At 41.8% G+C, this 14,253-nt stretch overlaps 1 protein-coding gene across 1 annotated transcript in view; it reads right to left on the minus strand.

The window, feature by feature from the left end:
- The window catches only part of LOC310854801 (limbic system-associated membrane protein-like), a 243,186-nt gene that overhangs the window by 36,020 nt on the left and 192,913 nt on the right, over nt 1–14,253 (minus strand). The window lies entirely within an intron of this gene.

A 14,253-nucleotide genomic window follows, 5' to 3' on the forward strand; every position in this document is an offset into this window, starting at 1 on the left:
TGGAGCCAAATGTATGAATAATATTACCATTTAAAAAAAGTGCAAATAGCACTGGAGCACTGAGATGCTATTTGCTTGGCAATTCAGTTAGGCCTTTTGAGCCTTTGAGGGTAGGCCTACTTTGAGAATTAAACTGTTTATTTTTGCCTTTATTTGTGCAGATTTAACCACAAATGCCGCCAAGTCTTTGTCAAAAGGGTATTTTGGTAAAACATTTATAAAAACTAGATAAGGAAAAGACAAATGGCATGTGAAATAGTAACATTAAATTGTATATAGTAAATCATAGTATATGTGACCGGGGACAGTAGTTTGATATACAAGGGGGCCATGGTCATTTTTCAGTTCTTTACATATTATGAAACTGCACACTGTAACCTTTCATATGATGTATTGCTCATTGAAATTGGGGGGGAAATGAAGAAGATATGACCATCTGAAATCCCCCCCCTTCAAAGATTAAAGATAAAATGTACACAATTGCAGAGTCAACTTATGCATGAATGCAGGCCACTAAAGGGCCTCAGATGGGACTCATGGGATGAATGCAGGCCACTAAAGGGCCTCAGATGGGACTCATGGGATTCAACAATACATAATACACTAAAGGGCCTCAGATGGGACTCATGGGATTCAACAATACATAATACACTAAAGGGCCTCAGATGGGACTCATGGGATGAATGCAGGCCACTAAAGGGCCTCAGATGGGACTCATGGGATTCAACAATACATAATACACTAAAGGGCCTCAGATGGGACTCATGGGATTCAACAATACATAATACAAAATGTAAATATAAATATAAAATATGAGAGGGAGGCACATCCCTATATGGATCGTGCATGTGTCTGTTCTCTCATTCTGAACATCAATTGTAAATTAATTCAAATTTGGTAATGACAATTTAAAGTTGCCAATGCGGCTAGACTTTTACAAAAAGCAGCTGAGCCTCTCATAGAAGACTCTTAAAGGGTGCTCTGTAGTGCATCACTTTAGCTCGCTAGCATTGGTGCTACTGCTTTAGCATCCAAGATGGCATCCAAAACCGGACGAGCGTCAGTGGAATTGCTTCTCATCACGTGGCACCCAAGCGCAACAACTTTGCTAATGCTTGCAGTTGCTCTAGAAAACCCCCATGTTCCAATCGTGATCACCGGATAATCAGAAATGACCTCCGACATCGCCGATCTGTTCAAAACCACGGACAGCGGCGTAGTTTCAGAGACAGGCCATGGCTAATAGAGAAGCTAATGGCTATGGACCAACAGAAACAGTGCAGGCGGGGCCCTAGCAGCTGTGTCTATAGGCACCAGAGCGATTCCAAAAAATTAAACACCAAGGCTTTCTTATAGCGATAGAAGTGGTCCCGACTAAGTGCACACCAGGAACCATAGTCTGAATCCACCCTAAGAGACTCTTCTCCTGCTCAGATGGATTAAGAAATGTTGTTGACACATTCTGTTTTAAAGCTATTCATCCATTCAGCTGTAATCAATCAGTGAGGCTGGTCTATATGTATCACCATTATAAACTGTATAGGTGAGCCATGAAGTATGAGACATTGTATGCAGATGGGAGAGCAATAAATTAAGGAAAACGATGATCAATGGAGTATGGAATATGATGAATACGTAAAAATAAAAACATAACTCTCTCTCTCACACACACACACACACACACACACGCACACACACACACACACACACACGCACGCACGCACGCACGCACGCACGCACGCACGCGCGCACAGCGCGCGCGCACGCACGCACACACACACACACACACACACACCGTCTCTCTCTAATACCAAGTGACAACAGAGCCACAATCTTGCCAAACTGAAGCCAAAGCTAAATGAAGATACAGTTTATATCCAGAGTTATCAAAATAATGACCATCACTGTCTGACTGGACATTCACTCATGCATTTATTTGACATATTGTAGGCCTATTGATACAGTTCGATCACTGAGCATTGTTTGGCCTATTGATACAGTTCCGATCACTGAGCATTGTTTGGGCTATTAGACATCTAAAATACGTCAACATGGCCGTCTATAAAGGTTTAAAAGTGAACGTTTTTTAGTGGTATATATAAGCTTAGATTAGACATTGAAACAAAGTATATATATATATATAGGGAGAGACTTAAAAACAGCTACTGTATAATATAGACGGTCTATATAATATATAGCCGCTTAAAAAGAAGAAGTCTATAGGCCTATCGATTAAAAAACAGCTAAGATATAGACCGTCTAGAATAGATATATAGACGCTTACAAAACACCTATTCAATGTCTAAGAATCTTTCACTTTTAGACCAGTTGGATGGTCTAATTGCAGACTATTGCTCAGTGGGTATGAGATGGGGAAGAGAGGAAAGGAGATGATGCTGATTATTATGCCATGTATATTTTTCCCTCCTTATTTTCGTCTTTATTTCCTGAAAAACAACAAAAGTTGCACAAAAACAAACTTCACCCACAGATTTATACCTGATTCTGAGACAGCAGGAGGTAAGAGGAGAGGAGGAGATGGGAAGGGGAAGACTAGATGAGAAATATAGGGATGAGAGAAAGAATGACAATTTAACTCAGACAGAATATCTTCTTTCTTTCTTTCTTTCTTTCTTTCTTTCTTTCTTTCTTTCTTTCTTTCTTTCTTTCGGCCTTCCTTCCTTCCTTCATTCCCTCTTTCCTTTCTGTCTCTTTCTTTCGGCCTTCCTTCCTTCCTTCATTCCCTCTTTCCTTTCTTTCTTTTATTTGACCTTTATTTATCCAGTGAAGACCACAGAGAGTAAGCTCTCTTCTTTTTTGTGACCAGTGGTGGAAAAAAGTACTCAATTGTTTTACTTAAGTATAAAAGTATCAATACTGAAATACTATGCTTATAAGTAAAAGTACGGAATTAAAAATTGACCAGAGTACACGTACAAAAGTATCGGCATTTAAATGTACCAAAAAAGTCAAATTACTCTTCATGCTGAATATTATGTCCCATTTCAAGTTATAAAAGATATTTCGAAAATACCTGAAATGTATGTGTGTGTGTGTACATGTACACCATACATGTTTTAATGTATGTGTGTGTGTACATGTACACCATACATGTTATAATGTATGTGTGTGTGTACATGTACACCATACATGTTTTAATGTATGTGTGTGTGTACATGTACACCATACATGTTTTAATGTATGTGTGTGTGTACATGTACACCATACATGTTATAATGTATGTGTGTGTGTACATGTACACCATACATGTTATAATGTATGTGTGTGTGTACATGTACACCATACATGTTTTAATGTATGTGTGTGTGTACATGTACACCATACATGTTATAATGTATGGGTGTGTGTACATGTACACCATACATGTTTTAATGTATGTGTGTGTGTACATGTACACCATACATGTTATAATGTATGTGTGTGTGTACATGTACACCATACATGTTTTAATGTATGGGTGTGTGTACATGTACACCATACATGTTATAATGCAATAATAATCTAAACCTACAAAGTAACTAGTAACTATTTATAGTGCTATCTAAGTCTACAGAAATGCTATCTTAAGTACCAGGTCTTACTCAAGTTAGGGAATAAGACCTGGTACTTAAGATAGCATTTCTGTAGACTTAGATAGCATTTGATACAGACTTATAGCATGTTATGTAGACAGCACTATAATTGCATTGTATGTAGTCATAGCACGTCATAGTACATATGTATATCATAGTAGTATATATGTATAGTTTATATGTATAGTTTCATTATATAGATATTCCACTGTTACTTTCTTAGCTTACGCATGTTTCATGATAAATGTTTTTATGTGATGTATTCCCATGCTTTTGTTCTTGCTTAATGTAAGTCGCTCTGGATTAAGAGCGTCTGCTAAATGCCTAAATTGTAAATTGTAAATAGTTACTACTAGTCTTCAAATAATTGTAGTGGCGTATAAAAGTACAATATCTGGCTATGAGATGTAGTGCAGTAGAAGAAGTAAAAGTATTGGAAATCGTAAAATGTAAAGTAAAGTAATAGAGTACTTAGGACCAAAGCACCGTAGCGCATTGTAATTGAAAGTATTGAACCGTGTCATATTATTATTTGGCATTTGTGTTTGTTTACATCAGGTTATAATCTGAAGGAAAGCGAGTTGTTTGGAAATACCCTGGGCACCGTTGTCAGAATGGGTTCATCCATTTTGGTGTTAGCATTATGCTATGCTTTAGCTATTGAAAAATAGCAGATCTACAAGCTCGTAGCGTGCCACCGAGTGGCGCGCTACGAGCTTGTAGGTCTGCTATTTTTGAAAAATCGAAGAACGACTGACATAGAAACATAGCTTTTTCAGAAAACTGTCGGGATGTAAAAGACATCTTTAGAATCTGATCTCAGGTCAGAATGTGTTCATCCAGTGGTCGTTATAGGTATCCTGGTAATAAAGTACAGTAGTTTAAAGTACAGTACTTTCCAGCCCTGCATGAGACTCCATAGTGTATTATGCTGAGTATGGAGCAGCAAACAGAGCGGCAGAAAGGACAGAATAGTAATGGAGTCATTGGTTAAAGGTCGACGTTTTAAGGAACAACGAGGGAAAGGCCACAGCTCTTTGAAAAGCACTTAATAAGTGTGTGTGTGTGTGTGTGTGTGTGTGTGTGTGTGTGTGTGTGTGTGTGTGTGTGTGTGTGTGTGTGTGTGTGTGTGTGAATTTCACAGACGTGGCCTTTTAAAGAGAGATAAACACAGTTTCTGGACAGGCCCACTCAAACGTGCATGTGCACAGACATACACACACACCCACACACCCACACACACACACACACACACACACACACACACACACACACACACACACACACACACGTAAATTAGACATTATGTATGCATCAGCATTATATACAGACAATCAGTTAAGCCACTTAAAACTATTAACTGTGACAGGATACAATGAAGAGAAACGATGAAATATTATTACAGCCACCCACTTTACTGTAATTATAAATATTATTAGAGCCACCCACTTTACTGTAATTATTCAATTGGCTATTATTACAGACAAACTCCACGGCAGCACTGCAGTTTTGCAAAGAAACACAGCCTACTATATTAAGAAAACATTAACACAAATAAAATGACGCACAGCTAATGAACATTAAATGAACAGCCCATAAACATCTTCTATTAACTGACAGGACACTAGGACAGTCATATAATATGCAATGGAGAGGTAGAGAGAGAGAGGGAGGGAGAGGGAGAGGGAGAGAGAGAGGGAGAGAGAGAGAGAGAGAGAGAGAGAGAGGGGGAGAGAGAGGGAGAGAGGGCGAGGGAGAGAGAGAGAGAGAGAGAGAGAGAGAGAGAGAGAGAGAGAGAGAGAGAGAGAGAGGGCGAGGGCGAGAGGTAGAGAGGGAGAGAGGGAGAGAGGGAGAGAGGGAGAGAGGGCGAGGGAGAGAGGCAGAGAGGTAGAGAGGGAGAGAGAGAGAGAGAGAGGGAGAGAGAGAGAGGCAGAGAGAGAGAGGGAGAGAGAGAGGCAGAGAGGGAGAGAGAGACAGGGAGAGAGGGAGAGAGAGAGACAGGGAGAGAGAGAGACAGGGAGAGAGAGAGAGAGAGAGAGAGAGAGAGAGAGAGAGAGAGAGAGAGAGAGAGAGAGGGGGGAGAGAGAATGATAGAGAGAGAGAGACAGGCAGGCAGCCTCTGTGTAGGAGAGGGGGAAAAAATAAAACGGTTTACAGGTAGAGTAAATGCAGCATAAAGGAAAAAAAAACTATTACGCAGGCAGAGACACTAAGCATAACATAAACACCATCTTACATGGATTCACACAGACAGGACCAAACACGCCAGAAAGCCTTGCGTTCTGGTGTGTTGCTGATGAAAATCTTTTATACTCTGCATCCTAATAAATAATCGGCACTTTGGCTATCGGTGTGTGCAGCCACTCTTTTGTCTTTCTGAGGCCTCTTTTAGACGGCGACCATCTCCATATAACACGTCAAAGTCCCGTTGCGTTCTCATTTTTTCTTACCCTTTACACGAGAACGCACACGTTATGATATGATGTGCTATTATGCTATACTGTCGCTAGGTGGCGATAACGGGCTGCCAAATAGACAGGTCACCCACGTACAAGAAGAAGAAACCTTCACGCAAGCCTGCGCAACACGGCTCTGGGCGCGCCACAGGATGGTATATATTTTATAATACATTAGGCTACATAAACGCTGCTGCCGCGGCTGCCGTGGCTGCCGTCTATCACAAGGCTTTTTATTTACATCATGGTTTTACATTCAACATCGCTGATGAGCAGCACTTTGTAGGCGAGGAGGGAGGCTTGTTCAGGAACTCCATTATATCATAATGATATGGCTCTGCATCAATGTAATAAACATATGCGCTGTGAGCCAACATGAGCCATGATGTCATAAATAACAACATCTGCCAAGTGGTCCCGAGTGCGCACCCGGGACCATAGTGTGAATCCCCTATAAGACACTACTAAGACACTACTAAGCTTCCTCCTGCTCAGCTGATGAAACTTTTAACAAGGCATGGTATGTCGAACTCGTCCGAGATGCCACTGCATGTGCAACATGCATAATAGCAAGATGTGTTAACCTTGTCTGGCTCACGGAGCTCCTCAGCCCAGTTTGAAGTGGTCGTAAGCTGGAGAATGATTTGTCTAATGAGGCCAGCTGACACAGGAAGAACGATCTGTCTAACGAGGCAGCTGACACCACAGGAAGGCACAGGCACAAGTTCTCAGTCTCTTTAAACATTTTGACCTGGGAAAGATTCATCAAATGTCTTCTAAATCCTGACTGTTTTCTTGAAACTAACTGTTTTTCTATGTCAGTCGTTCTCAAACACTTTCATGTCACTTTTCACGATTCTTCAAAAATAGCAGACCTACAAGCTCATAGCGCGCCACCGAGTGGCACGCTATGAGCTTGTAGATCTGCTATTTTTCAATAGCTAAAGCACAACATAATGCTACAGTAACACCAAAAGGGGGTCCCGCCCAAAATGTGTTAAACATTTCCCTCATCTCTGAATGCAGCAGAAATCTGGCAACGTGTTCTTTGTGTAGTCTTTGATTTTCTTCCCCTTCGCTAAGGTCGCCCGTCATACAGCTGTCTCTCCGGGCGAGATCGATCCATCTCTGGTGGGATTTGAACTTTGGATCGGCTGCAGCAGCAATAAGGGGTGGCTTCTCTCCGGTCAGCTGTTTTCATCCCCTCTTAGGTCGAAACTTTGTTCCACCTCAGCATTGATCAAAGTTCAGGGCTTCACAAAAGTGACGTTTCCACCTTGGAGACGTTTAAACACCTTGAGGGCTTTATAAGCTAGCCGAGTGCAAAGTGTGTAGGGCGAGAGGCGAGGAGGCGGTTTCAAAAAGGTGTTGTTTTCGTCGACTAAGACTAAGACGAAAAATGTTCGTCGACTACCTTTTTCCACTGGAGAAAACTAAATGGAAACTAAATGAAAACTGTGCTATGATGACTAACACTTTTGATTGATTGATTGATTGATTGAAATATTTATTAACAGTTTGTAGAATTTACAGTACATTTTAAGCACAAACTCAATACAAAGACTGTCAACTGTGAGTGGACGACCCAATTAAGCATTACACTTGTTTACAACAGGGTCCACATTGTTCAATTCATCAAAACATTTAAAGACATACAAACATTTAGAGACATACAAATAGACATTTCTATGTAGCTAAAGAACAGAACAGGAATTCATCATATGGGAAGCAAAAAAAGGAAAAGATACAATATACAGTGAGGGAAAATGGGGGGGGGGGGGGGTGGGGGGGATTCAGATTTTACAGAGGCCAGTTTCGAATTGCAGCCATCCGTAGGTGCCCTTTGAGAGCGGTTTTGAAGGAGTCAAGGGATTCACATGTCTTAATGACTGTTGGTAGGGCGTTCCACATTTTGGTGGCATAGGAGCGAAAATAATTTAGTCCCTTGTTTGTGCCGAATCTGGGTTGTACATGGTTTGTTGCACTCCCTCTGGTGTTGTGGGTGTGGACTTCGTTTACATTAAGGAAGTATTTAGACAGGTACATGGGTATCTTGGTGGTGTATCGAATCTTGTGGACCAGACCCATTGCAAGATGCTGTACTCTGTCGACGACCCTAAGCCATCCCAGCCTGTCAAAGTGGGGGGTGAGGCCAAGTAGGAGCCTGACCAGTTTGTTTTGGGAGGTCTGGAGCCTTGTTTTGAGGGCCTTTGAGGTGCTGTGGTACCAAGAGGTGGATGCATAGTCAAAGAAACCTTGTACGAGGGCTCCTGTTAACGTCTTCAAGGTGTTTTTGCTGACCAGTGAGGAGATCCTGTAAAGGAATCTTGTTCTTTGATTGACTTTTTTGATTACGTTGGTGGCCATTTTATCACCGGAAAGATTGGCCTCCAGGATGGAACCTAGGTAGGTAATTTGATCTTTTCGTGTGATAATATTGTCACCCACTCTAACCAAGAAGCCATCTGCCTTGCTGAGTTTACTATTTGATCCGAAGAGGATGGATTCAGTTTTTCCCAGGTGTAAGGATAGTTTGTTATCAGCGAGCCAGGTGCATTTTCTACCGAGTTCAGAGCTGAGGGTCTTTTCAACCTGCAGTTTGTTCCTGTCCGAGACCAGCAGTGCTGAGTCATCTGCGAACAGGAACAAGTTGCAGTCACAAGCTGAAGTCATGTCGTTAACATAAATTAGGAACAGTAAAGGCCCTAGTATGCTTCCTTGTGGGACGCCACAGCTCACTGGGAGGGGAGGGGACAGTGTTCCGTTCACCTCCACCATCTGTTCTCTCCCCTCCAGGTAGGATTGCATCCAGCTCACTGATATCAAAACCAATAGCTTTAAGCTTGTTAACCAGTATGGAGTGGTTCACGGTGTCAAAAGCCTTTTGGAGGTCCAGCATGACCATGCCGCAGTATTTTCCAGCATCCACCTCGTGTTTGATGTGATAGCTCAAATAGAGGAGGCATGTGTCAGTGGAGTGGGATGTTCTGAAACCAGATTGGAACTCGTACAGCAATTTATTAGTGGCAAGATACTTTTCAACCTGTTCATAGACTATTTTTTCCATCACTTTCGAGATGGAGCTTAGAATAGAAATAGGGCGGTAGTTGCCGGGTTCTAATTTACTCCCTTTTTTGTACAAGGGGGTGACTTTGGCCAGTTTAAAATCTTGGGGGACCTGTCCCTGTTTGATGGAGAGGTTAACTATGTGGGTGATGACTGGAGCTATGGAAAAGGCTGAGTCTCTGAGAAATTTGGAGGGAATATTGTCATGGCCAGTGGCCTTGTGGGGTTGGAGGGCACTCAGTTTTTTAAGTACCTCCTCGGTTGTTACCATTGCCATTTTAAAATCATCTTTACAAACACCAAGGTTTTTGTAGAAGGCTTTGATGTGCTCTACACCAAAACGCCCAGAGTGGGAGGGCAGTTTGCTAACCAGCTTTGTTGCAATGTTTGTAAAGAAGATGTTCAAGTGGTTGGCTACATCGAGTTTGTCAGTGATGAGGGTGTTATTCGATTTAGACACTAAGACTGAGAATATACTGAGAATTTCGTCAACAAATAAAAACTAGATTAAATGTCAGAAAGGGACTAGTGTACAAGAGATCCAGTACAAGTCATTTTACACTTTGGTTGCATAGCCGATCTACAAGCTCACAATGCGTCGCAGCGTGAGCGTATTTTCAGCAAGTGTAAAAACAGTCCTTACGACGGCATCAATGCCCACCAAAATACATTTTAGTCGACTAAATCTACAGTTGATTTAGTCGACTAAAATGTATTTTGGTGGGCATAAAATATTATGACATTTAGTCGACTAAAACTATAAAACATTCCAGGTGACTAAAATGTGACTAAAACTAAATGAAAACTATTCGAAAGACTATGACTAAAACTAAAATCAAAATTTGCTGCCAAAAACAACACTGCAAAAAGGGCCTTGGGTGAAAAAATGGGTTGCAATATCGTGGGATAAAAATTATATATAAAAAAATAAAAAAACGCAATTTCAATGTCATAGTAATTAACACGGAATTAATTACATCCAGTAATTGGATTATTATGATTGTACTGGCTTTTGTTAGGATTGACAGCTTTCTCCTGGACATTTTCTCCTGACAGATAAATCATCTAATTTTAACTTTAGATCTGATAAAGAAAGCCTCATAAATAAACTATACCTGGAGAGCAGCATTATACAGACAGACGCAGACCTCCATTCAACTGAACTGATTGCAAACTTCAAAGCCTCAGATGTGTTTGGAGAGAGAGAGAGAGAGAGAGAGAGAGAGAGAGAGAGAGAGAGAGAGAGAGAGAGAGAGAGAGAGAGAGAGAGAGAGAGAGAGAGAGAGAGAGAGAGAGAGAGAGACTGCCTGGGCACACTTTAGATTCCATGCGTGGACCTTAGAGTATATATGAATAGAGACGGCACCCGAGTTCTCCTCCCATCCACTTGCATTAAGTTGCTCAAAAGAGCATGAGGCGATTTCACTCCTCCTTCCGGGTAGGAACAGAGTGCATTCTGGGATGGATTTGCCCCAAACACATGAACACGCTGCTGTTGAACGTGCGTGCACGAGCGTGCTGCCGTCGTGAACGTGCACAATGATCGTCAACGGACCAGCGCGTTCATGAGTTTGGCCCCAGCGCTGCAATACCAAATTCGGCCACTATGTCCATTTGGCCTCAGGGTTTCCTCTGGGTGACTTCTCTATTCATATTATACTCTAAGGCACGGACAGATGAAGCTGTGTTTTGTGTCATTTTTAGACAGCTGATGGATGGCAAGCGTTTCCTGGAATCTGGCCAACGTGACAACCTGCCGTGTGGGTGGAGCTTCTTTTCCATCCACCAGCTGTCTAAAAAAACGGAAAAGACGTCGGGAGTCAGATTCCTTTGGCCGTGCATGGAATCTTAGATGTTCCCAAACCCAGAGAGAGAGAGAGAGATGAGAGAGAGAGAGAGAGAGAGAGAGAGAGACTGACTGACTGACTGAGAGTAATTAGGGTTTTTAATCTGCTCTGAGGAAGGCGTCTCATTAAAATGAGAAATGGCACCTTGGAGCCAGTCTAGCATCTTTTATTTTGGAGTGCCGCTTTTTTCCACTTTGATGGTTTTCATCATTTAAGTTGTAACAGTATAACAGTATAACAGTATAACAGTATAACAGTATAACAGTATAACAGAAAGATCAAAGAGAGATCAGCGTCCACGTTGACAGGAGGAGATGATCAGAGGAGCAGAGTTTGTACCACCATCATTAAAACAGGGACTGAAGTATGGATATAGTCTCTCAGTGAAGGAGCAGCCAGTGAAGGAGTAGAGGTGGACTCTGGTCTCCACGTCATAAAAGGAGAGCAGACCCTCCTCATAATCCACAAACACTCCCACTGTCTGGAGCTTCTCTCTAACAGGGAGGAGGACACCAGGGTCAGCAGCAGCATAGTACTGATTTCCATTCCTCAACGCTATAGTCCAGAAACCATCGTTGGGGGTCGATGTGATGTCTCCCTCCCTGTTGATGGACTCTCTGTTCACTCCTAGATCCCACTCAGTCTTCCTTTTAACCTGAACCTCAAAGTAAAACCTTCCTGAGGAGAATCCTTGTTTTCCTAAGACACAGGCATATGTATCAAATCTCTTTTTGTTCTCTGGGAGATTCTTCCTTGTGTTTCCATCATACACTTGTTTTCCATCCTCAGACAGGATGAGCGTAGGATGTGCTGTATCAGGATCCAGAGTCACATCCACTGCATATCTCTTGATCATCCTCAGCTCAAGCCTCATCATCTCTTGACTGAGAGTCTTCTCCAGCTGAGCCACAGCTGTCCTCACAGTGTCCACACATGAAGACTGATGGACATTGACCTTTGTCCAGTCCTTGGTGGGTGGAGGGGCGTTGATGGAGGTGAAGTTCTGGAGGAGGTGGTCTTCAGAGTGTGAGAGCTGTTTCAGCCCAGCGACTCTCTTCTCCAACTGAGTGATTTCCTGTTGCAGATCTTCGATGAAGCCTTCAGCCTGTTTCTCTGTTGTTTTCTGCTTCTCTTCAATCACACCAATGAGCTCAGCCTGGCTTCTCTGAATACAGCTGATCAGATCAGTGAAGACCTGCACACTGCCTGCTGTCACTGTGTCTGCATCTGTCCTGCTGAGCTCAACTGAGCGTTCGACCGCCTGAATCTTCACTCGTCTCTCCTGGATCATCGTCTGGATTTCAGCCTCTGTCTTTGCTTCATATTCTGCTTTCCACTCATGATACCTGAACGGACGAACCATTTCAGCAACAAAACTATTGATAGATACGTTTGGTCTCTTATAGGTTTCTGAACTAGTGGTCATGGGGTGTCTTCAACCAGGTGTCTGTTTTATACAATCCAGGAATGTTTATGACGAGATTACAGCAGAATATTAAGTTGTAAGGGTTTATCTTTATATGTATGATCGAATGCTCTGTCTCTCTCTCTCTTCTCTTTGACTAATGCTCCTCACACTCACACTTTTAAGTCACGCTGACTGAAACCTGACCTCATCAAACATGACGTCAGTCTTGACCAAATATGGAGTTCCACACGACTCCAGAATTAGACGGGTAGCCGAATTTCAGTTTCAATAACGCACACACGCACACAATATACTATACAGTAACTGGTATAAAGGTGATCATTTTTTTTTACTGGCGGATCGCTATTTTAATAACATCACGCTGTGTGCATTTTGTCCTGAAAACCTGGGAGAAGTTGCCCAAAGAAGACTCTGGTTTCAAAGTAACGCACTAACTTTTAGTTTCCCTGCCTGCCTAACGACTAGAGGGAGTGGCTTAAACCAGGCTACCTAACAACCACAGGATTAACCCATTCTGACCCGAGATCAGATTCTAACGCACAGAAGAATGGTGGTTCTTTAACGCATTTTGACCTGAGATCAGATTCCAAAAATGTCTTAAATCCTGACAGTTAAAGGACAACTTTAGTTTTTTTTCAACCAAGGTTCATGTTTTAGGTTGTTATTAGAGAAAGTAAAAGATGAGTGTAATTTTTTTTCATTTGCTGCTTTCTTTTGTTTTGGGGATTTTAGCTGTTTTTGACAGGGGGGCGGGGGCATTCGAGCATGGGGCTAAATATGTATTTTCTTACCAAATTTGATGGCGATTTATTTTTGTATTATTTACTATAGTCCTAATAAACCCCAGGAAATTACATCTGGCCACAGCAGATCACAGGATCTACTGAATGTGAAGGTAGTCTACTGGAAGAAGGCTTATACTGTGTGTATAGGCTCAATATGTCAGTTTGTCACATTCAGTAGATCCTGCGATCTTTTGTGGCCAGATGTAATTTCTTGGGGTTTATTAGGACTATAGTAAATAATAAAAAAAGAAATCACCATAATATTTATAAAAAATACATATTTAGCCCCATGCTAGATTGCCCCCGCCCCCCTGTCAGAAACTGCTAAAATCCCCAAAACGAAAGAAAGCAGCAAATGAAAGAAAATTAACTCTCACCTTTTACTTTCTCTAATAACAACCTAAAACATGAACCTTGGTTGAAAAAAAATAAAGTTGTCATTTAAAAAAAATAGCAGACCTACAAGCTCGTAGCGCACCACTCGGTGGCGCGCTATGAGCTTGTAGATCTGCTATTTTTCAATAGCTAAAGCATAACATAGTGCTAACACCAAAACGGGTTCCCGCCCAAAATGGATTAACACATTCTGATTGGTTAACTGACAACGGCCACACAGGATTTCCACACAACTTGCTTTTGCTTCAGATCTACCTGAAAAACACACGTAAATAAGAAATGCCAAATATATGACAGTACGGTTCAATACTTTCAATTACAAAAATTACAGTGCTTTGCATCAAGGTTTCACATTTTTGGCACGCATTCTCAGGTCTCCAGCATTCGCACAGCCGGCATCTGAACCGTTTGCCAATTTCACTCTGCGATGCAGATAAACGCATCCAACGCAATCTAATATTGGACAAATCCATCCTGCCCGGAGTGACCTCATGTCGTTTCAGTCAGGTGTCATCATCGATAGGCAATATAAGTCTGTGTATATATTGCAGTGTTGTTTTCGTCGACTAAAACTAAGACGAAAAATGTTCGTCGACTACCTTTTTCCACTGAGGAAAACTAAATGGAAACTAAATGAAAACTAAGCTATGATGACTAAAACTAAGACCAAATATACTGACA

Source organism: Protomyctophum parallelum, assembly GCF_964188405.1.
Source record: "Protomyctophum parallelum genome assembly, chromosome: 2".
Taxonomy (NCBI): domain Eukaryota; kingdom Metazoa; phylum Chordata; class Actinopteri; order Myctophiformes; family Myctophidae; genus Protomyctophum; species Protomyctophum parallelum.